Genomic DNA, 25,059 nt, shown 5'->3' with positions numbered 1-25,059 from the left:
ATTCAACTACTCACTTTTCGGTGGTTACAGTCCGAATGGCTCACGCTCTCACACGATTATACTCAATAGCAACACTCACATACGCTTATCGCTACACTTCTCTAAGGAGTTCGTGGCTCGAGGTTCTGCACTTAATCTAACTTCATAAGACTCAGATCGCGACGCGAGAAGCCCTTCCAGCCGCGTATAGAATTAGAGTATTACACTCTAATCGTCGGTGTCGGAAAAAGGACTTATAAACTCTACACGCGGTAGCTTTGAAGGAGCCGGGTTCCGTTGATGTGGTTTTTCTAAGCGGTCTCTAACGGGATTGACTGCACTCGCTCGTCCGACACCCCTTGGAGCGTCGGGCGGCGAGCGAGGTTTTCGCTGAATTCACAATTTTGGAACAAAGGCTCGCCTCGCGACGATCATCCTTAAAGCGCGTGATCTCGCGATCGCCTCATCCCGGTGTTGATTACATCCGGGATCTGGCGGGCGCGGAGACGCTGACGTTGCTGACCGTCAACTACGCCGTTGCGTTTTGGTTGTGCCACGAAATGTTTTGTAGAGAATATTTTATATGGATTAACTAATGTATTTAAAGCTATGCTTCCTCGTCTCTAAAGCGATATTAATAATTATTGACATGATTATGATTATAGTCGGTGTAAATATGCGGCGCTCGTGACACATTCAATTGGATAACGGAAATATTCACTTGTTATTATCAATATTCACCTTGAGCGAGGTGAAAAATACCAATCCACTCACCGATTATTAAGATCATCTCATGAAAAGAAGCTTCTACGAGGAAGACCTCAGTAAAGTAAAATACGCTGACGGTTACCTTGTGGAAAAAGTATTACGCAAACGTAAGAATCAGCTATATGTGAAATGGTTGGGGTTCCACAATTTGCAAAATAGTTGGATAAATAAATCAGACATGTAGCATAATTGTCACGTATTTGCAGAACTACAATAAAAGATTTAACTATAGAAATATTTCTGCATTTGTTCTCCTTTGTAAACACATGTCATATCTATTACTTTGAAAATGATGATAATAATAATGATGATAATAACAACATTAACACACAATTTTCCATACGATTAATAGATATTTTATTTTTTGGGAACCTTTTCGTTTCTGGAAAACTTTTAGTTATTTATGGAAATTTTTTCTCAAGCGTTAATCAAATGGGCAAAAACATTGGAAAACTTTTTTCATTTTCTGACAACTTTTCTTCGGTAAACGAATAAACATACAGAATAATTGCTGAATATATTGATAGTAAATAAATAATTTTTGAATATATGAATTTTTCAATATATGGTATTCACATTTGAAACTTTGATCCGTCCAATATCGTATTGATGAAGAAACGTCTGTGCCTGATGAAGTATCGTGCAAGGTGTCTGACGCAAATATTTACAACGGTGCTATGCCTGCAGTTTCACACTATGGCTAGTTCATTGTCGGGCACCGGTAAACCCCCAAAGTACGGTGTCGGTCTGCCCAGGTATCAATTGCTGCTTGTCATCTTGCCAAGTCGGAGCCAATTTTTTCTGTACGATAGTGCTAACTTGGTGTTTCTTGCTACGTATTAGACATTGTGGTCGTGCCAACTCTTTGTAAGCCAACAGACAGCGCTTATAAACGTCAAACGTAATAGTGTTTAATGTTGAACTTTTGACACCATTGGCACGTTTGCTCACTTTGATGTCGTTGATGTATTTCTTTTATTCGTCACCCATGGTGGTAAATGTGTAAGGTTTCGCTCGTAACCCAATAAACTTCATCATTTTTCCGGTGTTCTCATCCTTCGTCAGGCCCAGACGTTTTTCGTTTTTGAGCAGAATACCGTACACGTTGTCGGGAGGGTAGTCAAAAGTGTCAAACATTGCGTGGACATTACGTTTGAGGATATTATAGATATTCGGTATATTGAATTGGTAAATAAGGCTGTCAGTGTCGGTGTAGGGGGAAGTCCCGTAACGCCGGATGGCACCCAGTACCGATCACACGTCGTATATCCCAAAGTAAACATAGCATCTATAGTTTTCTTGCTTGGTTCGAACCTGCACAACGGACGTAGCGGTGGGGATGCGCCGCACGAGGCCGTGAGCGCCCGTGTATCGCCGAGAAACATTTGATTCTGTTATTTTATTTTTGGTCTGGGATGTTCATTGGTATGCATTCTTTCAGATAATGGTCAATGAAAGTTGATATATTTGCAAACAAGCACATATTTCATTAATTAGCTGTGCATTACGGGTCCCTATTATCGAACACCCGATTTGTCCCCAAATAGCAGACACCCAATTTTTTCTCTGAATTCAATTATTTATACTAAAATTGTTCTGACGTGTTTTAGTGTTGTTCTACCATGGCTAACCAATCAAAAGGACTCGAGAGAAGGAAATATTCCGAAGGAAATATGAAGAAGAGTCTTGAGTGGCTATATAAAAGGTAGAGAAGCTGCGGTGAGATATGGAGTACCAAAAAGTACCTTGTGCGATCGCGAGAAAATTATGAGAAGTAGGGGTGACTGAACTTTTAAGCCTCGACGGGGGAGATTCGATTTCACATTCTCCGAGGAGTACAAAAACGTGCTGGCAGATCACGTGATAGATTGGTCGATTAGATGTATGCCGCTGACGCGTGAAGAATCTCTGAAGCTCGCCTATAATCTCGCAGAATCACTTGAACTGACGTCTGTATATCTACCCCCCCCCCCCAAGTCCACAACATCAAAAATCTATACCCGAGAAATTACGAGCAATTTATGAGCACGCAGAATGTTCAAGTTTCGATTTTTGAGCAGGAGCGATGTAGCAGGAATTTCGGTTTTTGAGTGGGAGGGCCAGGTACGTAAATACTCAGCCCACCCCCCCTCCCCAACATTGAAAATTGACAGAAGATACAAAAAAAAAAAAATCCTTGGATTATGAGCACTTTCTGAGCAGTCGAAAGATGCAAGTTTCGATTTTCGAGCACAAGCGGTGAGGCAGGAATTATGGTTTTTAAGTGGGAGGGGGGCCCAGCCCTCCGACCAATGAAAAAAAAAAATAAAAATATTTGACAATAGCTGAATTATGGGTGCATTATGGGCAATCCGAACATGCGAGCTTCAATTTTTTAGCACCAACCCCCAACGACCTACCCCCGCTTATACGTCCGGCGTCACCAGAGAAGTACCCTCAAATTCAATAAAATCGAAAGATTTCTTTTTGAAGGATGCTCAGTGAATTATGAGCAGACAAAATACCGCAACTCTGAATTTTGAGCAGCAACCCCCAACGACCTACCCCCGCTTATACGTCCAACGTCACTGGAGAAGTACCCTCTAATTCAGTGGAATCGAGAAATTTCTTTTTGGAGGATGCTCAGCAACTTGTGAGCAGACGAAATACCGCAACTCTGATTTTTCAGCAGCAGCCCCTAACGAACTAACCCCACTATTCTATATCAGGTCATTGTCATCCCGTACTTTGAAGTCCTGCGTGAGGTTGAATTGTAACTCAAATTGATTACGAGCATACAGTAGTCAGTCTACATCTACTAAATTATTGATTTTTTGAAATATGACAAATTAATCGGAAATATCGATGTTATAAGGGTTCCTTTTTATGAATATGAAGACAAGCCTATGTAACTCGCCCAAATATAGAAAAACGAGCGCTTACTCTATCGCGAAGTGTGGGCACGTCACTTGGTCTTACTTATCACAACGCCTACATAACACTGATGCGAAAACGTATAATTAAGTGCCATTTTGCATGAAATACTGAATATATACATACCAAAACTTCTGTGTTTCACTCAAAGTGACGTGTTCACACTTCACGATCGAAAAACCGCGCATTTTTCTATATTTAGGCGAATTTCAGTGGCTTCCTTTTATATTTCATCGAATAAAGCCGTATTACATCGATATTTCCAATTGGTTTGTGTTTAGAGAGAAGGCAAAAAAATATGGATCATCGACGTGGGATCCGCGAATTAGTGATAAGAACGAGAGTGAATGAAACGAAAGTGTTGTTGAGATGGAGAGAGATAATGATTACCGATAAACGAGACTTTTATTGGTTTCGGTGTGGCGATACAGACCGTATCGCAAGAGAACGTTACAAAGAGTGAAGATTTTACAGAGCGAGAGAACACATAGATTATACACATACATGATTTCGAGATAGTAGACAATACATGAGATACAGCTGATGGGTTTTGAGTCGCGACACGGGCAAGCGGCGAGATTTGACGCAGAGACGGTAAGTAAACATTGCACGCGAGTGTGCGTACATGTGCGAGGACGATTTTGAGTGTCGCGAGACACACATTTAACTATTCGATACCTTGCCGAAACATACCGCCCGCTTCGCTATCGGTAACGATCGCGAAATTAGATTATGCCGCCCGCCGTGCGTTATTTATTCTTAGAGTCAATGATAGTCTTAAGAGGACACTGGAAGCACACACAATTTTACGATTGGACGTTTTAACACAGAGGATTTCGTTTTAACGGTCACAACGCGAACGAGACCGTCGGTTCCCGGATGCACTTCGATCACTTTCGAGAGGGGCCACACAGATGGAGGTAGATTTTCGTTTTTTACGAGAACGATCGATCCGATTTTGATGTTCCCGTGATGAGTCTGCCATTTCGAGAGGTTTTGGAAGGACTGAAGATACTCCGTACTCCACCGTTTCCAAAAACGCTCCAGCATTTGACGCGAGTGTTGCCAATGCGATAGCCGTTGAACTGGCACCTCGATGAGTGACGGCTCAGGAATTGTGTTCAATGCTGAGCCGACGAGAAAGTGTCCTGGAGTCAAGGCACTTGGATCCCGTGGATCGTCCGAGATAGCGCAAAGAGGTCGAGAATTAAGCGTGGCTTCTACTTGCGTGAGGAACGTCGCGAATTGCTCGAACGTTTAAGTAGCTTCTCCGATGACTCGTTTGAGGTGAAATTTGACTGATTTCACTCCGGCTTCCCATTTTCCACCGAAATGAGGCGCGGAGGGAGGATTGAACCGCCACTGGGTTCCGTGTGATGCAAGGATGTTTGCGATTTCTGAGAACTCCTTTGACGATGCAGCGAGAAGACGGCGAAGTTCTGAGTCTGCGCCGACGAGATTCGTTCCACAATCGCTTGCGATTGAGGCACAAATTCCTCGTCGAGATGTGAAGCGTTTGTACGCCGCTATGAATGCCTCCGTCGTGTAGTCCGAAACTAGCTCGAGATGCACAGCCGAGGTCGTGAAGCAGATGAAGATAACGATATATCCCTTGCATGATTTCGCTCCTCTTCCGCGGGAGGCTCGAATCGAGAATGGACCAGCGTAGTCAACGCCAGAGTGAAAAAACGGCCTTGATTGCGTGACTCGAGACTGAGGGAGTTGGCCCATCTGTTGGCTGCTGAGGGTGGCGCGATGACGCGCACAAGGAACGCAACGATGTATGAACATGCGGATCGGTACTCTTCCTCCCAGGATCCAGTACCGCTGTCGGATTGTAGCGAGAGTGAGTTGCGGACATCCGTGGAGCGTCAACCGATGATGATGATCGATGATCAATGTGGAGAACGATGATTCGCGAGGCAAGATGAACGGGTGCTTTTCGTCATACGAAAGCAATGAGTGATTCAGTCGACCAGCGACTCTGAGGAATCCGTTCGAATCGATGAACGGCGTGAGTCGCGATAGTGGATGACTTCGAGTGAGACTTGAGCTTGTCTCGATTTGGCGAATTTCTTCTGCAAAGTACGCCTGCTGGGTCACCTTGGTCCAAAACAGTTGGGCGTCGCTCAATTCGAGAGTAGAGATCGGTCCGACAGTGATAGACGTGTTTACGCGATTCGATGTCGTCTTCGCGAGGAACCGATTTGCTGCGCGTTTACACAATGATGTGACTTTGAGGAGAGTCGATAGTTTTGAGTAGCGATCGACGAGATCCCAGATTTGTAGCGGCTTAGCAGTTGCGATGTGCGTCGGCAGCCCTTTTCTTTCCTCGAGATGAATGTTTTCTTCCGGTCGCGGAGATAAGGATGGCCAATTGACAGAAGGCTTCGAGAGCCAGGATGGTCCGAAGGCCCAAAGTTCTGATTTTTGGAGTTGCTCCGGAGATGCACCACTAGACGCAAGATCAGCGGGGTTTTCAAAACCCGAGATGTGATACCGACGAGCGCGCGCGAACTCTTGGATTTCCGTTACGCGATTACGAACGAATTCCTTCCACCGCGATGGGTGGCTTTTGATCCACGCGAGCGCGACTGTGGAATCCGTCCACAGATAAACCGGGGTGTTTTCGAAATTAAGAGTCTTTTCCACATGACACATCAACCGGACGAAAAGATTCGCAGCACAGAGTTCGAGACGAGGAATTGTCACCTTCTTTAGCGGCGCTACTTTAGTTTTCGCGCACACTAGTGAAACGCGCACTTCGTGAGTGTTGATATACGTTCGCGCGTAGATCACTGCGCCTAATGCACTTTGAGAGGCGTCCGCGAAACCGTGGATCTCTATCCCGAGAGATGCTTAACTTGACCCGATCTATCGTGGGATGGTGATAGCTGAGATGCCTTGAAGATCTTGTAGAAACTCGATCCATCGTGAGGACAATGAAGCTGAGAGCGGCTCGTCCCAGTCGAAACCGAGTGCCCACAATTCCTGCATAAAGATTTTGGCTCTGATCGTGATCGGCGAGAGCCATCCGAGAGGATCAAAGAGCTGCGCGGTTTGTGAGAGAACTTTTCGTTTCGTGAAATTGTCCCGAGTTTGATGAATTTGCGGAGAGAACGCGAACGCGTCGATGTCTGGTCTCCACGCAAGACCGAGAGCCCGAAAGAATGGACTTTGATCGAGATTCAGATGCATCGCGATCTCTTGATGGTTTCGAGAAATGTCAACGAGAGTTTATGGGTGACTTGAAGTCCACTTTTGAAGTTCAAAGCCACCCGCCTTGAGCAATTGATTGAGTTCGTTGATTTTCTCGCGACCTTGATCAACGTCCTCTGCTCCTGAGAGGATGTCGTCGACGTACGTGTTCTCGAGAATGACGTGGCTCGCAAAGGGATACTGCTTACCTTCGTCCTGAACGAGTTGATGAAGAACACGGATCGCGAGATACGGAGCGCTTGCAAGACCATACGTTACCGTAGTCAGTTGATATTCTTCAATCGGTAGCTCTGGTTCTTCTCTCCAGAGGATTCCCTGAAAATCTTGGTCATCATTGTGGACCAAAATTTGTCGGTACATCTTGACGATGTCTGATGAGAACGCGACTGGATATTGTCGCCAGCGTAAGAGAACGTCCGCGAGGTCGGTTTGCACTTTTGGACCGACGAGAAGATTGTCATTGAGAGAGAGTCCGAGGTTGGTTCTTTGAGACCCGTTGAACACGACACGCAACTTTGTTGTTGAACTGCTGTCGCGAACTACACCGTGATGGGGAAGATAAAACACGCAGGAATTGTCTTCAGGTGTATTGATAGCGCGACGCATGTGCCCGAGTTCACGATATTCACGAAGGAAGCTCGAGTAAGCCTCCTTGAGTTTTGCGTCGCTACCGAACCGTTTCTCAAAACGAAGGAGCATTTGATGCGCGGGATTCCGCGAGTTGCCGAGCTCTACCGAATTGTCCTTGAGCGGCAGCCGAACTACGTAACGACCGGACGCAGTTCGAGAAACCGTTTCGCGAAAGTGTTGCTCACAACGCTCTTCTTCGGAAGTTAGTGCCAAAGGTTTCGACACTTCTTCCTGCTTCCAAAACTGCTGCACGAGATCGAGCAGTTCGTGATCGAGGGAGCATTGGAAGCCTTGGACTGCGCCATACGAGGGGCTTGCTGCTTCCGCTGAAACGCAGCCGGAGAGGACCCAACCGAACTGAGTTTCTTGCGCGATTGGTGTTCCTGGTGCTCCTCTTCGAACTCCTTGACCAATGATGTTGCTGTATCTACATCTGTCAGCTCCGAGAATTACGTCGATTTGACTGGGATGTGCAAAGCTTGGATCCGCAAGGTTGAGCCCTCGTAGATGAGGCCAGTCTTCGATGAGAAGTCGACATGAAGGTTGATACGATGTGAATCGTGGAAGCACGAGTGCCTCCACCTGACGCGAGAACGAGGTGTGAGCACGAGATTGGAGTTGAAATGTGGCGATGCCGCGAGTCACTGCCGATTGATGAGCTCCGACGCCAATGATCGGTATCGTTGCTTGATGCCGACGTAGTCGCAACTGTTGCGCTAGCGACTCCGTGACGGATGAACTTTCAGATCCTTGATCGAGTAGAGCGTGAGCGATGATTCTTTCTCCAGTCTCCGGATTCGAGGCGATCAATTGCACTGTGGCGAGAAGAACTGAAGAGCGCTTTATCATTGTAGGCTGAGCTAAGTGGTTGCTCATCTGAGAGGCGCTATTCGGGATCGGTGCGTTCTGCACTGCAGGTTGCGCTACTGCAGCCTGTCCTGGAGATGTGCCGCTGTTAGCAGCTGTCGAGATTGAGGAAGAGTTTCGATGCAGCAAGGAATGATGTCGACCGTTGCACACGCGACACGTTTTGTTGGATCGACAGTCCTACTGCTGATGTGGACCGAGACAATTGAAGCAAAGCTTTTTCGCAGAAACCACTTCCCTTCTTTGATCCAGAGATTTGTCGCGAAAGGTCGAACAGAACGAGATGTAGTGGTTGCCTTCGCAACGAGCACACGACTGTTCCTTTGATTGCGCTGTATGTGACCTTGTCGTCTGAAGATTTGACCTTCCTTGCGATGAGTGTGGTTTCGACGTCGCGATTTGATTATGAGCATGAGCTTGCTCCACGGCTTCGAGGGTGTGGATGCGACCGATGAGAAACGCCTTGAGCTCCGCAAACGTGGGGGGCTCGAGTTTCTCGCTGACACCTTTTTCCCACTTTTCTAGAGATGCTGGGTCGAGCTTGCGAATCATCATGTGCACGATGATGTAATCCCCTAATTTCTCGGGACTATCGAGAAGTTCGAGCGCGCCAAGAGCTTCGCAAGTGTTGCTGTGCAAGCTCTTCAGTTCCGATGATGATTTTTTAGTGACACGAGGAATCGCGAAAAGTGTCGCGAGATGAGAATCAGTCAGAAGCCGCTTGTTTTCGTATCGTGAGACGAGAGTTTCCCATGCTCGAGGGAAGTTTTCTGCGGTGAGAGAAATGTTTTTGATAAGTCTTAACGGTTCATCGGTCACACTGGTTTTGAGGTAGTGCAGCTTTTCCACTTCTGAAAGTTGCGAATTTTCGCGAATCATCGACGAGAAGAGGTCGTGAGACGGCTTCCATTCTGAGTAGCTGCCCGCGAAAGTGGGCAGTTCGATACGCGGTAACCGTTTTGATGATCCTCCTGCTGGTGCGTCTTGAGGAGCTGCAGCGGCTTGCACGGTTGCTGCAGGCGCAGGCTTTAGCGATTCGAGAAGATCAAGCATCACTCCTTCGCCACTCAAGAAGTGCTCTTCACACAGCCCGTAATAATCTTTCGCGAAGTACGAAAGCTTTTTGATCGCGTCGAGTTGATCACCTTTTGCTGCGAACTTGATCTCGCTGATGTTTTCATGATTCTCTTGGAACTTATTCCAACTTGAATTTAAAGCATTGAGCCGTGACTTTACCTGCCCGTGAGTGATTTTTGCCTCGCTGAGCTTGCGCAGGTTGTCGACGGCACGAGAGATGCGCCAAATGTAGTCGTTTTGACGTTCGATATGTTCTTCGATCGACATGTTGATGTACGAGAGGATTTAAACTCACGCGACGAACTGAGTTTTCACGAACGAGACACAAACACACTGATAGTAGCGCGACGCGATTCACACTTCGAGAGATCGGTGTTGTTGACGCTCAGATCTTAGTCACGGTCACTACAGAGGACACCGCACGTTTCAATTTAACGGACGCGACTGATTTTTGTTGATGGTTTTCACCGATAACGAGATTGTTCACTTTGATAACGTGAACTTTCGCAACTTGATGCACACGCGATAGTTCCGTTTCTGTCACTAGCTAATTCGTTTTCCCGTAAGTCGCAACGATTCGAAAGATTCGACTCGATTTGCGAATGATCCGATTCGATTCGCGACTGATCCGGCTCGAAGGACCAAAAAATGTTTAGAGAGAAGGCAAAAAGATATGGACCATCGACGTGGGATCCGCGAATTAGTGATGAGAACGAGTGTGAATGAAACGAAAGTGTTGTTGAGATGGAGAGAGATAATGATTACCGATAAACGAGACTTTTATTGGTTTCGATGTGGCGATACAGACCGTATCGCAAGAGAACGTTACAGAGAGTGAAGATTTTACAGAGCGAGAGAACACATAGATTATACACATTCATGATTTCGAGATAGCAGACAATACATGAGATACAGCTGATGGGTTTTGAGTCGCGACACGGGCAAGCGGCGAGATTTGACGCAGAGACGGCAAGTAAACATTGCACGCGAGTGTGCGTACATGTGTGAGGACGATTTTCAGTGTCGCGAGACACACATTTAACTATTCGATACCTTGCCGAAACAGCTTGTCATGTTTTAATAAATCGATAATTTCTTCGATCAAGACTGACTACAGCATGCTCGAAAACATCAATTTATTATGCTTCTTCTGATATCCAAGTAATAACATTAAAATTTCAGTCTCTATAAAATCACTGGGGTTTTCCATTTACTAATGAATAAAGGTCTGGGACTGTGTCAATAACGGTGCAACTTTCTGGCAATCATGAATTAATAGCACGAATCGTTTACGAAAAACAATCTTCCAGAAAATTGCAACGGAATTCAACTACATAGTTCCACAATTTACATAAATCGATCTTCAAATTTATGGGAGGTTCAACCGAAAACGATCTTTAATCATCGAAATTAACAATTATGAGATCAACATTGTCACGAAGAACTTCCTAGTCTAAGAAACAAATCTTTTTGATTATGTTCCCAAAATATAAAGCAGATCAGTAGTACGCCTTTTAAAATCGAACCAGAAGCGTAAACAAAAGCGTTCGCTCATTATTTGTGCGAGTTACAGCCAGGTTGGCGGGGAAGTCCGATCGGGCAATGTGTTCCTCGCAGCTGCTGCAAAGACGAATCTCCCTTAAACACGCTACTTCATAATAAGCATTCCGCTAACGCGGGCGAGTTATCACGCTTGCACGACAAAATGATCAATTCAAGAATAGCCTTGACCTGGGTGGGGATGAATCGCATGATTCGATCAAAAGACATGGCCATTCGGACACGCGTAACGTATACGAGAGTGAAATCGTGCTGACGATTATTCAGAGATTCGTTTTCTCTCACTTTTGCGCGCAATCTTACACAAAAAAACTAATATTAGTTTTGTTGGTAAAGTCGAGGTGTGACATCAGTGTCATCAATTCGTCTTCCACGTGTTTTTCATCCTTATGGTAAGTAGCACTAATTGATTGTACGCAAAGTTATTAACAATATTGTACTTTACAGGTAATACAGAGATTTAGCTGGCAATACAATTCAACTCAAATTATGATACTATCTGTATATTAAAGTTCCAAGGCGAAAATTTCGAATGTCCGGATGTTCGGATGGCCAGAAAATGACGTCACCGATTTTTTTTTTTTTATTTCGACGTCAAAGCCCGAAAATCTATGACGACCAAAGGGGCATAACCGAAAGGACAACACACCGAACGAGCTTTAGCGAGTGAGGGACTTATAGCAGCTAGTTATTATTAACTGTCGGTAGTTACAAATCGGAAAGCTTTCAAGAACGTAATTTTAAAAACTGATTCTAATATCATTTACCACTTTGACACGAATATACTGTAACGCGAAGGCGCGAAAATAGAGTTATTCAAGCAAACGTATCCCTTCGGAAGTAGAGCGGCGGGAGGGGGCTCTGAGCCACCTCTGCCCGGTAACACGGGCCATCATTCAGATCATAACACCTTGTGAATAAAGACGTGTCACAAAGTGAAGTGCCACAGTTAATATATAATAGCCTTAATGTGTATGTGACAGAGAGCGTAACCCGAGGTGAAATAACGGGTGCACTCCACTTCTTTGGATTGCCTGTGAGTTAAGGTAATAAACCAGATGCAGATGTTCAATAATCATTTAATATACCGGTGAGTTGCCCTTATTGCTCACCATTGAGATTATCACCGCACGTTGTTCACGTAGCCGTGTGCTTCAGTTGGGAGATACATGTACTACGTCGCTCATGGAACAGAGCTCGCTGTTTTGTTTACACGATCTTCCTTGACCTTCCTTGAGACCGTATTTTCGTAACTCATCGTATCGATTCAATCTATTTGTATTTGTTATATATTCCTATTGTTATAGTATACTTTTAAAAAGGCGAAATTCAGTCACTTGGCAATATTGATCTACTCACCTACGGAAATTTATAAGTAAATACCATTGATTTTTTCCGTAATATACTTATAACCGAAGACTATCAATTAACTGCCAGTGATTCATACTTAGAGAACAGGCATCGATTTAACTTTACTAATGATTTTACACATTACGGAATAGCGATCAGTCTCGAAAACTTGGAAAATTTAAGAATTTCTATTACAAAGACGGTAATAGAGATACCTTTCGAAGCTTCAAAAATGTAACGTTCTTAATTTTTTTTTTCATAAATCAGGTACTCATGCATTCAAAACTTTTTATATACGTAGATACTGAGAAAGTGAAAACCTATCAAAATGTATGAAGTGAGTTTCAAGTAAATTATAAACTTCAAAGAAGAAATAATTGATCCTAAGCGGGTGCCCTGTTTGATTTCGACGTTGACGTATATATCTCCAAATACCAAAGTTCACGTATCTAAAACACGAAAAAAGGCTCAACAGCTCCATTCTATACGCAATTTTGAACAAAAATACTCCTATACATTTTCATTTGATGCAGAAATAAAGAAATGGTATGAAAACTACGAATTTACTGTCGCAATTTTGTGGTTTTCGTGCCATTTCTTTATTTCTGCATCAAATGAAAATGTAATGGAATCTTTTTGTTCAGAATTGTGTATAGAATGGCGTTGTTAAGCCCTTTCTCGCATTTGAGATACGTGGACTTCGATATTTGGAGATATACACGTGAACGTTGAAATCGATCAGGGCACCCCCGTAATTACTCTACATTTTCCTGTTAGAATTAAAAAAAAGAATAATGATATTGAATAAATTCAAGTTGAAACAATAATATAACTTCGATTTGTACACTGGGAGTTTAACGAAACAGAACGGCAATTACGGGTACGGAAACGCTGCAAGACAATATCAGTTAATAAAATAAAGTGTTTAATTGTCTTTTGTATCTATGTCAAAATATTATTTGTTCTGATCAACTGATACTTAACTGTAATAACAATATAAGGCATTTTTTCAGTTTGTAGAAGTACGGAGTAACGAATCTCGTTTCTCTGGTATTTACTTCAAAGAAAATTTCGACAATCAATCTATGAAGTTATGTGCTCTGGATAACAAGTTTTTCACGAATACTTGAATACAATGGATTTGACGATGACAGTATATTGCATATTGCAAGGCTTTTTTTTAACGAAGAATTTGCAAGATGTGACATTTTAGTTGTTTATAGATTATAGACATTTGCAGAGTTATAATCTTCATCTGCGAACAAAAGGTCAGAAATAATTAAGGGTGTGACATGAAGTGGTCAATCCAGTATAATAAATTAATGATAATGATAACAACAAAAACAACAATAATAATAGTATTAATGATAATAATCATGCAACAAAAATACAGGTACATCACGAATAAAGGTCTTAAAACTATTAGTACAATCTTGGAAAGCGTGTTTTCAAGTCGTATAAACGATTATTTGCAACTTCGCAGGAAAATTACACGATACCCTCTTTCCACTTTGATGGGTGTCATCGTACTGTACCCATGACTGATCTGGTCGATAACAAATCGTTGAATAGTGACCTATTGCACGAAGGTCAGGATCCGATTTTCGAGTTTTAGCTCCTGGAGGTGTCCAGTGGACGACACCTCGTAACTGGTACGGATGTGGCATACACGATAATTTTATCTTCCTTGGAATTTTATCCAACTCGGTTGTTACATTCTCATTTCCGAGGTCGAATATGTCGCAAGTAACAAAGCTACCTACGAATAAGATTGTTTAATTATCATTATTGAATAACATATTTACTAGTCATTAGGTATGTATTTTCATATATTTATTACATTTTCATCTATTTATATTACATTAACGCAAAAAAATTAAGGAGATACTATATTATATATTACATCTGTTTATCGGTAAATTCCTCGAAATCATTGACAAAATGTGTAATGCGAAACGACAAATATTACTTCCGGAATGCAACCATTCCACCAACCACGATCCGACGCTCGAAGTAATGGTATGCCAGTGATAGAAAACGTGTCGAATTCGAGCGAGCCAATAAGTACATAGGTATGACAAAAAACATTCCATCAAATATTTCTTACCCTTCGAAAAGTTTGCAGGGGTGCAAGTCTCAGAAGTATTAGAGGATATCTTGAGATCGGTTTGCCAAACATATCCGAAATTATAATTCTGATTTATGGTCAAGGACCGAAAATACCGACATTTCTCAAGTTTTCTTCAGAATTACTTATTTTGTTTTATAAATAGAATCGACCTAAATTGTTACGCAGAACACGATGGGACGGAGTAAAAATTTCAACTCAAAATAATTGTTAATAATTTTTTTACAAACAATTTCATTTTTGCAGTATAAAGAATTTTCTTAAATAATGACAACTTTTGTTCGAACTTAAATACAATCCGAATGGTCTCGCAAAACATTACGAACTTCGATAAAAAATTATGAACATATACATTAGACTGTGCCAAATGAAACGACCATTTTGTTCGGTCCCATACGAAAATTAGATTATCTCTCGCAAAAAAATAATTCTGGTAAGGCTTCAGCTCGATATGTCCATTTTTCAGTTAGGGCTCGCATGAATAAAAAATTTCCGAAAAAAAAATTTTTTGTCCCAACTTTATGTTCTATAACTCATTAAATATAATCGATCAAAAAAAGACTAAGGTGACATTTTGTACGGAATTAAATTCTCATTCTCAGGAGAACATATTACAAACATAAATTTTTTTTCACTACAATCTGGATATTTCTTACGATGGTCAGCAACAACTTGTAGTAAAAACTGTTTCCGTTCTTCATCGTAAGTGAGACCTCTCCTGAAGAATTATAACCTTTCAAAAACTAGTAACAAAATCGAAAGAGAATTTTCTTCAAAGCCAGAACATCGCCTTTTCCTTCAATTGAATTTTTTGACGCATTTTATTATTATAAACGGTGTATATTTTCATCGAGAAAATCAAATTTTTTCATAAACAGTATCAGAATCTTAAAATAATTGTTATGAGCAATATTTGATCACAGATAAAAATTAATGGAAAGGTTATATGCGAAAAACATCAAAACGAAAGAAAAGTATTGTTACGAAAATCGTTAATATAAGTAACTTAAAGTTAATTTACTTGCTTAAAGTACGAAAACTATTCCTTTAGATCATACAGCTTTTTAAAAAATTTAAATCAACGAGGTTTATACATAAAATAATTGTATTCCAAGTGGTCAACAATAAATATGAATGTGAATTTTGAAAAAAAAAATTAATTAACTTCAGAAAAAAAGTGGCTTATTTGTTTGATTCGATCAAACATGGTTTTTGTAGAGAATCTAATTCCCTACAAAATGACACCTTGGTCTGTTTGCGATCGATCATATTTAATCAGTTATACAACATAAAGTTGGGACAAAAATTTTTTCTTTGGAAAATTCTTATTTACGCGAGCGCTACCTAAAAAATGGACATATCGAACTAAAACTTCACCAGAATTGTTTTTTTGTAAGAGACAACGTCATTTACGTATGTGACCAAACAAAAAAAAATAGTCTTTTCATTTGGCACAGTCTAATATACAATTTGCCATGAAAACTAATGACATCTTTAATACCATTGTAGCTAGTTCATGCTGTCAGGTAGACGCTCACTGCCCAACAATGATATAATTTGACGCTTGCGCAACAGGTGTACGGTTTTCCGAAAAATTCCTGGTATTATATCGCGTGTCTGATGACAGAAAATTGTAAGCGTCAAAAATGCCATTTTGGTGGCAAAAGGTCCTATGAAAAATTTATTGTTTTGCATTCGGTTCAAGAAGGTCGAAAACGTATATATAGATCTATTCTGTCATTAGCGAACCGAGCGACGTGACTAAGGGTCGTATGTTTCTGTTTTTATATACATTACTCCAATTTCACCCGACTAAAGGTCGTATGTTTCTGTTTTTATATACTGTAACAAATTTTTATGAGTTGAAGGTAAACGATAGAAACGAGATAATTGGTTACCCTACGGCGCAGTCACTAACCTGAATAATTAGATAGAGAGAGAGGTAATAAGAGAGAAAGATACGAGTGTTGGGCGCCAGACGCACATGCGTCAAAAATAGATAATTAGACAAAGAGATAAAGGTAAAGGTGAAGGTAATAGATAAAGGTAAGGTCAGGTTCTACGACGGTTTTGCACAGTTCGCTCAGATAGACAAGATAATGGTAGAGGGGCGGAGTCGAATCCAATAGATAAAATAAGAAACAGGTGAAGCAGGAATAATATCAAATATATTAAGTAAGAAGCGATAGGTTTAATGACAAGCAAATAGCTGAAGAGATTGAGATACAATTACGATAAATGCAATAATTAACAATATTTACAGCCAGAGAAAGGTTAAGCGAGAGAGTTAACAAATAACGGAACGTTTTCCGAATAAGCGGGAAATATGCGCAAACTCGCGATACTAAAGGTAATGATTAACACGGTTTTATGATAGATAGGCAGAACAGAAAAAGATATACGGTACTTGAATTAAGCAGTAAGCAAATAGACCATAAAATATGAGAAGCGATTATAAACACATGCGAAATACAACAATTGTAATAGTTATAACATTACCAGAATGATCAGAAATAGGCATACAGGGAATTATGAGTTACAAGGTAAATTCAAGCAACAGGTCAAGTAGAAAATTACCATAAAATATAGGTACTAACATATAATACGTAGTCTCTAGTTTGCGGTAAGTGCGAGAGAAAGAGAGATAATATTCGGTACGATAAAAGGTAATTCAAGATAAGGCAAACAATATTCAAGATAATTAATATGCAACGTACGGCAAACCAAATAGACTACGGACAACTACGATCAGCGATATTAGCGAAGAAAATAATGAAAAAGATGTTATGCGATACGGCACAATACTCCAATGTCAAATGAACGACGAGCGGGACCGCGCAGCGATGTAAGATCGCTCCCGCGGTACACTTACTGAGGTACGATAATCAACGGTAATAGGTAAAGAGACAGATATAAACTAATCAGAGAAAATATAACGAAATAACAATGCTCAGTAGCTAAGATAAAAATTGATCCTCCAACGGAACGCGCTGCTAGACAGCGATATTAGACATTCGAATATTCCAGGAGAGAAAGATAATAAAATAAAGCAATAGTCACTACAATGCGTAAGTAATAGTCAACCAGTCGCGAAGTTACTTGCAATAAGACAGAGAAAGGGACAAGATAAGAGATAAGAGAGAATAAGGTACGAGCCCAGGTGGCTCAAGCAGACCAACTGCAAGATAAAGAGAAAAGATACGAGCCCAATTGGCTCAAGCAGACCAACTGCAAGATAAAGAGAGAAAGAGATAAAGGTAAAGGTACGATATATTGCAAGTAATCTCGTGGCTTCACAAAATAGAAAAGGAACCTCACTTACGTAAAAGAAGATATAGCAGGTACTAGCGAATGCGGTATGATAGCGAGAATTAAAGCAATAGGTAGCGATAAGGCACTGAAGACTACGATAGCACGTCGGTATGATACAAGAACTGAACGTAGAGTGACGAGGTGAGCGATGATCCTGATTTTCGTCGAGCTGCTGTCACGTGATTCTTCCTCAAATTTGCGGTATTCTAATTGGACCAGCAGGTCGCGTAGGTCTGGTCTACGGGTAGGCGGCGATAATCCCTCGCCGCTTGTTTTTCTTCTCCCTCGACGACAGGTATCGAGGTATCGGGACGTCGGAAGGTGGTCAGAGATGTTTTCCTTCAGCTGTGCGGTATCGTTGGTGAGGGGGGGGGTCGTACTGCTCATGTGTTGCGATATTGAGGTATGCGGCAATATTACGTCACCGGTCCTTTGGACTTACGACCGACTGTAACTCACTCCTTGCTTTACTGATACTCCCCGTTGTAGCTATTTCGTCGGCGCTGCATCCCGGCCCTCGCTCATTGAAGCCCTCATGCCGGAACGATCTGGTGGTGATGGCCCTCAACCCGGATCCCCACACTATACCCACCAGATCCACGTGGTCAGCATATCATTAGCCTATTCCACGCCGCAGTCCTTCGATAGGACGGTTCGTGAAGAGAAAACCGTCCTCTATTTGATAGACGACGACTTAGTAGATGTTAGGGTCGATTCAGCTCCAGGCTGATAAGTATCGTCGACGGGAGGCTTTGTTGTGTTTTTGACGCACAGCCCTGTACGCCGCCTAACGATGCATCCGAGCGGTAGAAGCATTCATTCGTGGTTCGGCTCCTGGCCGATAAGTCTTAAATAGTCGGAGGTACTGTTTGTGCATCACGCACGACCCTGTTCGACAACTAGATAGGCATCCATCGGGAGTGGTTTCAGCGGTATTCGTTCGTCTGTAGTCGGTGGTGGTCGATGTTGAGCTGGTACGTGACCCCTGTCAGGCAGTGTCCTGGTATCTTGACGCGAAGGTCTCGCAGATGGTTCTCGTAGAGCGTTACAGAATTAGAAAATAGCATACAATCAGCTTAGTAAAGAGGATTCAACTTAAAGATAATTAGTCGTTTATTTTGGGAGTATTGGCCTCAGACGTTCTTTCGTTATTTTTAGCGATATCTGCACCCAGGGGAATGCGATAATGAAACAAAGTGACGGGGTACGAAATACCACGTCACAATACATTACTCCAATTTCACCCGACTAAAGGTCGTATGTTTCTGTTTTTATATACATTACTCCAATTTCACCCGAAACGCCGAGATTGGAGGAAAATTTCAAGTTTCGAGTCGGAGTCGATAAGACCATACGCAATTAGTAATCGAATTTTTTTTTTTATTAAGTTAGTAATATAAAGTCGTATCTGCCAGTACATGTGACCTTTTGCTATTAGTTGACCTGTAATTTAATGTCAACGTTTCTGCGTACATTTTCATGTTCCAACCCCAAATCCAAAAAGAAAACATACAACCTTTTGCCATTAGTAACCTCAAAAAGATGTATAATGGCGCTTACGGCCTTTTGACATTAGACATGCGATATCTTTATTCATAATTAATGCTTCACATACAATTCATGAATTTTGTCATCTTTTGCCATATACCTAGACAATTATTGTACAGAAATTTTACTTAATAATCTTTTTTAAAGGCGTTCCGTGTCATTTCTTTAAACTGTAAAACAATTTTCATTAGTTATTTTTGAAAATTTCTTGTTGGATTATTCGACCATACATGAATTTAGATATCCTGGACGTGGTTAAGTTTTTCAAGGCAATTATTACAGTACCGCTGCCCTCAACAGTATGAGACCTATTAAAAGAGTAGTATAATAGAAAAGTCTAAGACACCCGTTTCCCATTACACATTTTTCAATATTACGAAACATTTTTAAGCTCATCACGTGAAAGACTTTGCATGAATCACCACGTTTTTGAACGTAAAATTATACTTGATACCAAACATGAATTGATTGGATGAAATAATAGATATTTCCAAAATAGAACGGTGATCAGTATTCTAAATAATTTTCTTACCACTTGTAGGTGGAGCAGTGGTCTCAATTCCATAACAGTCCTTCTGGCAGCAGTAACTGGGGCCGACCAAAAAAAAGTTGTCCTCGATGACTTTGTTGAAATTATCTTGAAGTAGATAACTTGGATGAACTGGTATGGTTGCAAATCTTTTAATTCTGGGCTGACATCCTTCATCGCATAATGACACCTCGGTAACACAAGGTGTGTTTTTAAAAAGTTGTGAACATAAGTGACTTATGGTCACCGCGCATTTCACTTTTACGGTATTGTGATACCCAGGTTCTGATGGAAATAAGTTGACTAGCGCTTCAGTTCTTAGATAATACGTGTTTTTAGTAATCCCTTTACTTTCTGTATCTTTTATCATTCGAAAAAAAGCTTGTTTCAGTTAATTTAAAACATTCGTCTTTAAACCGGATGCTGTCAAATATGCTAGTCAAACAAATTTTATATATACTATCAAATGCACAGGTATTCGTCAGGGTTATCTTTTTTCCTTTCAAATTGGTTGTTTGTAGTGTCAACGAACTGCCATTTTTTATAATCGGAACCTTTTTATTTTGTCATGTAAAAGAAATTCATTTTCCGTAAAATTCTTTCGCGGGTATCGCGACTTCTTCTTCAGGGGTTGTACAGACAGTCCACGCCAGTTCTCCTGCTTACGGGAATTTACTACATCAATTACGGCTTTCCCTGAAATTTCCGAGCAAGAACTACAGAGTCGCCTCTGGCCGTAACCTTCTTCCTCTCCTGGCACCGGCTTTGAACACAAATCGAGAACATGAACAAATACCCCACATATTACACCGACGCGCGACGTGAAGTTAGCCCTCCATTTTGAGAAATCGGAATTTTCGAAAATTGTTCCAGATTGTTCTAAGTTTGTTCTACATTGTTCCAAAACTTAATATTGATAACTCGTGTAACACATTTGAAAAATGCTAAAAACCGTTTTTTGACCGAGCCCCCCACTTTTGAAAAATCAAACTTTTTTTTGTTGTTCTGGTTTGTTCTAGTTGTTCTAAACGATGTTCCAAAACAGTGAAGTCGTAAGTTCAATAGCGGGCCCACCAAAAGGGAAAAAGAATTTTTGACTAGCCCCCCACTTTTTGAGAATCCAACTTTTTTCGATTGTTCCAGGTTGTTCTCGTTGTACTGAACATTGTTCCATAACGGTCGAGTCGTAAGTTCAATAGCGGGCCTACCAAAAAGGAAAAAGAATTTTTGACTAGCCCCCACTTTTCGAGAATCTAACTTTTTTCGATTGTTCCAGGTTGTTCTCGTTGTACTGAACATTGTTCCAAAATGGTCCAGTCGTAAGTTCAATAGCGGGCCCACCAAAAGGGAAAAAGAATTTTTGACTAGCCCCCACTTTTTAAGAATCCAAATTTTTTCGGTTGTTCCAGGTTGTTCTCGTTGTACTGAACATTGTTCCAAAACGGTCCGGTCGTAAGTTCAATAGCGGGCCTACCAAAAAGGAAAAAGAATTTTTGACTAGCCCCCCACTTTTCGAGAATCCAAATTTTTTCGATTGTTCCAGGTTGTTCTCGTTGTACTGAACATTGTTCCAAAACAGTCCAGTCGTCAGTTCAATATCGGGCCTACCAAAAGGCAAAAAGAATTTTTGACTAGCCCCCAAATTTTTGAGAATCCAACTATTTCGATTGTTCCAGGTTGTTCTCGTTGTACTGAACATTGTTCCAAAACGGTCCAGTCGTAAGTTCAATAGCGGGCCTACCAAAAGGCAAAAAGAATTTTTGACTAGCCCCCCACTTTTTGAGAATCCAACTTTTTTCGATTGTTCCAGGTTGTTCTAGTCGTACTGAATATTGTTCTAGAAGCACGATGTAGTGGGTCGATCCAGAGACTCGTAAAATCAAATAAATTACTTTTTTAATTTGTAATTGATTTTGTTTTTCATTACAAATTATAGTAAATGTAATTAATTACAAAAAGTAATTGGATGCTGCCCAACACTGGCCACGAGAGGGGCAGGTACGAGCGCCTGTCCAGTTCTTGTATGCATATAGCGGCGGCTATATGCGTGCGTCCCGGGGAGCGGCCGAGTGGAGGGCGCCGCATTGCTCTGCGGCACCTCTTGGTGTTCCGGGCTCCCACTCCATACAAAGTTCCTACAACCACCAAGGCGAGGCGCAGCCCAGTGCAGTCGTAATTGCTTCGCCCGCAAGCAAAGTGCGACGATAGATAGATTAGAACCAAGTGGTTCACCACTGTCGACATGGTACCGGTGAATCTGCCACGCATTCTATATGGTATCGGAATCTATCAAATCGTATATTAATGCACAAGCCTGTCGGAGCACACATCATATCGTTCGATCACCCCGCACCCCGGTAGACACCTCGCACTCGGCAGTCCAAGGGCGCATTTCATCGAAAGACTGCACTGATCTGGATATTGCGCCTGCGTGTTATTCTTACTCTCAAGCAAAATTTACTTATTTCAATCGCATTCGATCGTCGATCTTCTTTTCCATTTATTTTTTTTTTTTCTAATCTTTGATTGTACATTGCCATTGCGTTGATATTTTCACGTCATGTTTCAACACGTTCCACGTCTTCTGGATGTGATATTAACACCTGATTTTAGAAATGTCGTCGATGCACATGGAACACCCGCTGTTCCGAGTAATTTGATTTATAAGCAAATAAGTGACAAAATGAATCGCACCATACAGCACAAATATATATATGTGGTGAGAAAGAATAATCGATACAACATATTGGATAAAATCCTACAGTTTCATGGCATCGAAGCTGACATATCATTACAGAAATCAGTCGCTGATACATCTGCTGATAACAGTTTAGGTAGTAAAGAAAAACACGAGTTTGTAATCGAATTTCCGTATAAGACTTGGGTGAAAATGTCGATAGAAAATGTTATTTATGCTGATAAATCTTGTGGTAAAAGGAAGTATGGTACTTTACAAAGACGCATTCGGACGGATAAACTATTCTACGCATTATACGATGAAACTAAGCTAACATGCCCCATGTCTTTTAAGCGTTGTAAAACTTCAGAAACTGGCATGTATCTGACTGTTTCAGGGTCATGTGCAGAATGTGGCTGCACATTTGATGGTTGTGTCGTGAACAAGCCTATTACTCAGTCTTCTGTGACCATGGAATGTTCAGTTACAAATTTTGATCCAGCAGTAAAACATGTTAAAAAACGTCAGTTGAAAGGACATCGTCGAGCGGTAGTTTCCAAAACTTTGACCGAAGGTAATCAACTGCCATGTGTCTGGCGTCGGAATAAAGCCGACCTGTTGATGGAATTTGGTGATCCTGAACCGCCGCATTTACCAAAAAACGCTACGCTACGAAAGGCGAAACAAGAATACAAAGATAAAATCTTAGGCCTGAGTCAAGGAGTTGATCCAATAGGAAATATTTGCAAAATGAAATATGAAACTCATATGGGAGTTATTCACACGGTTGCATGCGATCCATTTTGTGTTCATTATTGGACATTGGAGCAAATAGCGACATACGTACTTTTTCCCCATCGCATTTCTATAGATGCTACTGGATCTCTCGTTAAAAAATTAAAACTACCAAACAGTGAACTTTCACCACATATATACTTTTATCAGATCGTATGTGAAACCTCAACCTCAAAAATGCCAGTATCTCAAATGCTCAGTGCTGTACAACACACGAACGCAATTCAACACTGGCTTCTCGAAATTATGCGAATAGGAAGCACGCATAAATCCAACTTCCCCAATCCCCGTGAAGTTGTTTGTGATTTCAACAAGGCTCTGATGGGAGCAATAGCGAGAGCTTTTGGTCACTGTAGGAACTTGAGGGATTACCTCAATAAATGTCTAGAAGTTGTCAGTGGCAAAGATACAGAAAAACCCGCCTGCTTTTTAAGATCAGACACATCCCGTTACGTAGCATTTATAGCGCGCTGGAAGATATTTGGTTCTCTACACCCAAGGGTGAAGACATTTTATATAATGTTTATGTGCTTACTCACTAAAGTTACAGATTTTATCAGCTTCAGGCAGTTAGTAAAATCAGCTATTGTCCTCTGTACCAGTCAAGGTTGTGGCAATACTCAAACCGGTGCTGTCAGTCTAGCTGAGGAATCACGTGTTTTGATTTGCCAAGATATAAAAGGTACTCCGGACGTGGGCAATATGTACAATTTGGATGACTCTACAAAGGTTGTTACCTCACAGGAGGAGTTAGAATCTATCCAAGATGAAAGTGACGGTGGGGTTCATGATGGTTCAACAATCCATTTTTGGTCGTATCAATTCTTTGAAGAATGCATGGACGATGGACGCAAATCATCAATCGGAATTGATATCAATCCATATTATTGCCCAGAAATGGCACAAAAAATAAAGTACATGTTACCTTACTTTCCAATTTATTCTGGCGTAATGATTCCAAAGTTTGGATTTGGCGAAATGAATACTACCTCTTCAGCAGTAGAGGCGGAGTTCAATGATTTGAAACACCGTTTGCTTGCAAATGAAAATCGCCCTATGCGTGTTGATAAATTTTTAACGATGCACAAAAAATCTTTCAGTGGCAGAGCAAAATTAGCCGTGGCTTCTAACAACCGAAATCAACAGTCGACAATCCCGATTTTACTAAAAGAACTCGATTCTGACTACAATGTTGACCACACTTCTGAAAAATGTACAGTAACACTTAATCCAGACAACGTCGAGGCCGTCGAATCCGTGATAGATTCGATTGGAAATAGTGTCAGTATGAGTCAGAATAAGAAGCAGCAGCTAGATTCGTGTGATGTAAGTACAGCGACTTCCGAATTGAATGTTCAACAGAATTGGCGGAATAAGAACGATTCGAAAAAAGTGAAGCGGACGTATCTTGATCCACGTCCTGATTGGGATTGTGCTGGGTTCAATTCGAATCGAATTAATATCGGTCTGCTGAAGAATGGGAACATTTGCCCTGTGATTTTGGAAAATAAGATGAGAGTTGTTGTACAAAATACATGTGGATTTGATAGCATCATGCAAATTTTGGCCGCAGCATGTCGAAATGATTCTCTTCGTAAAATTGTCGATACCGTACAAACAAACACTTACGCATTCTTAAGATTATTTTTGGAAAAAGGTTCATCGAATGAAGTGTGTAAGTTGAGAGCCAATGTTTTAAAGCAAGTC

The 25,059-nt window shown here is 41.4% G+C and overlaps 1 protein-coding gene across 4 annotated transcripts in view; it reads right to left on the bottom strand.

Moving 5' to 3' along the window:
• Positions 1-25,059, bottom strand: part of LOC124294980 (dipeptidase 1-like) — a 1,606,684-nt gene that overhangs the window by 757,329 nt on the left and 824,296 nt on the right. The gene's annotated exons all lie outside the window — the stretch shown is intronic.

Source organism: Neodiprion lecontei, chromosome 6, assembly GCF_021901455.1.
Source record: "Neodiprion lecontei isolate iyNeoLeco1 chromosome 6, iyNeoLeco1.1, whole genome shotgun sequence".
In the NCBI taxonomy this organism is placed as follows: Eukaryota; Metazoa; Arthropoda; class Insecta; order Hymenoptera; family Diprionidae; genus Neodiprion; species Neodiprion lecontei.
The sequence above is the reverse complement of the archived record's forward strand: the minus strand, read 5'-3'. Positions and strand labels throughout refer to the sequence as shown.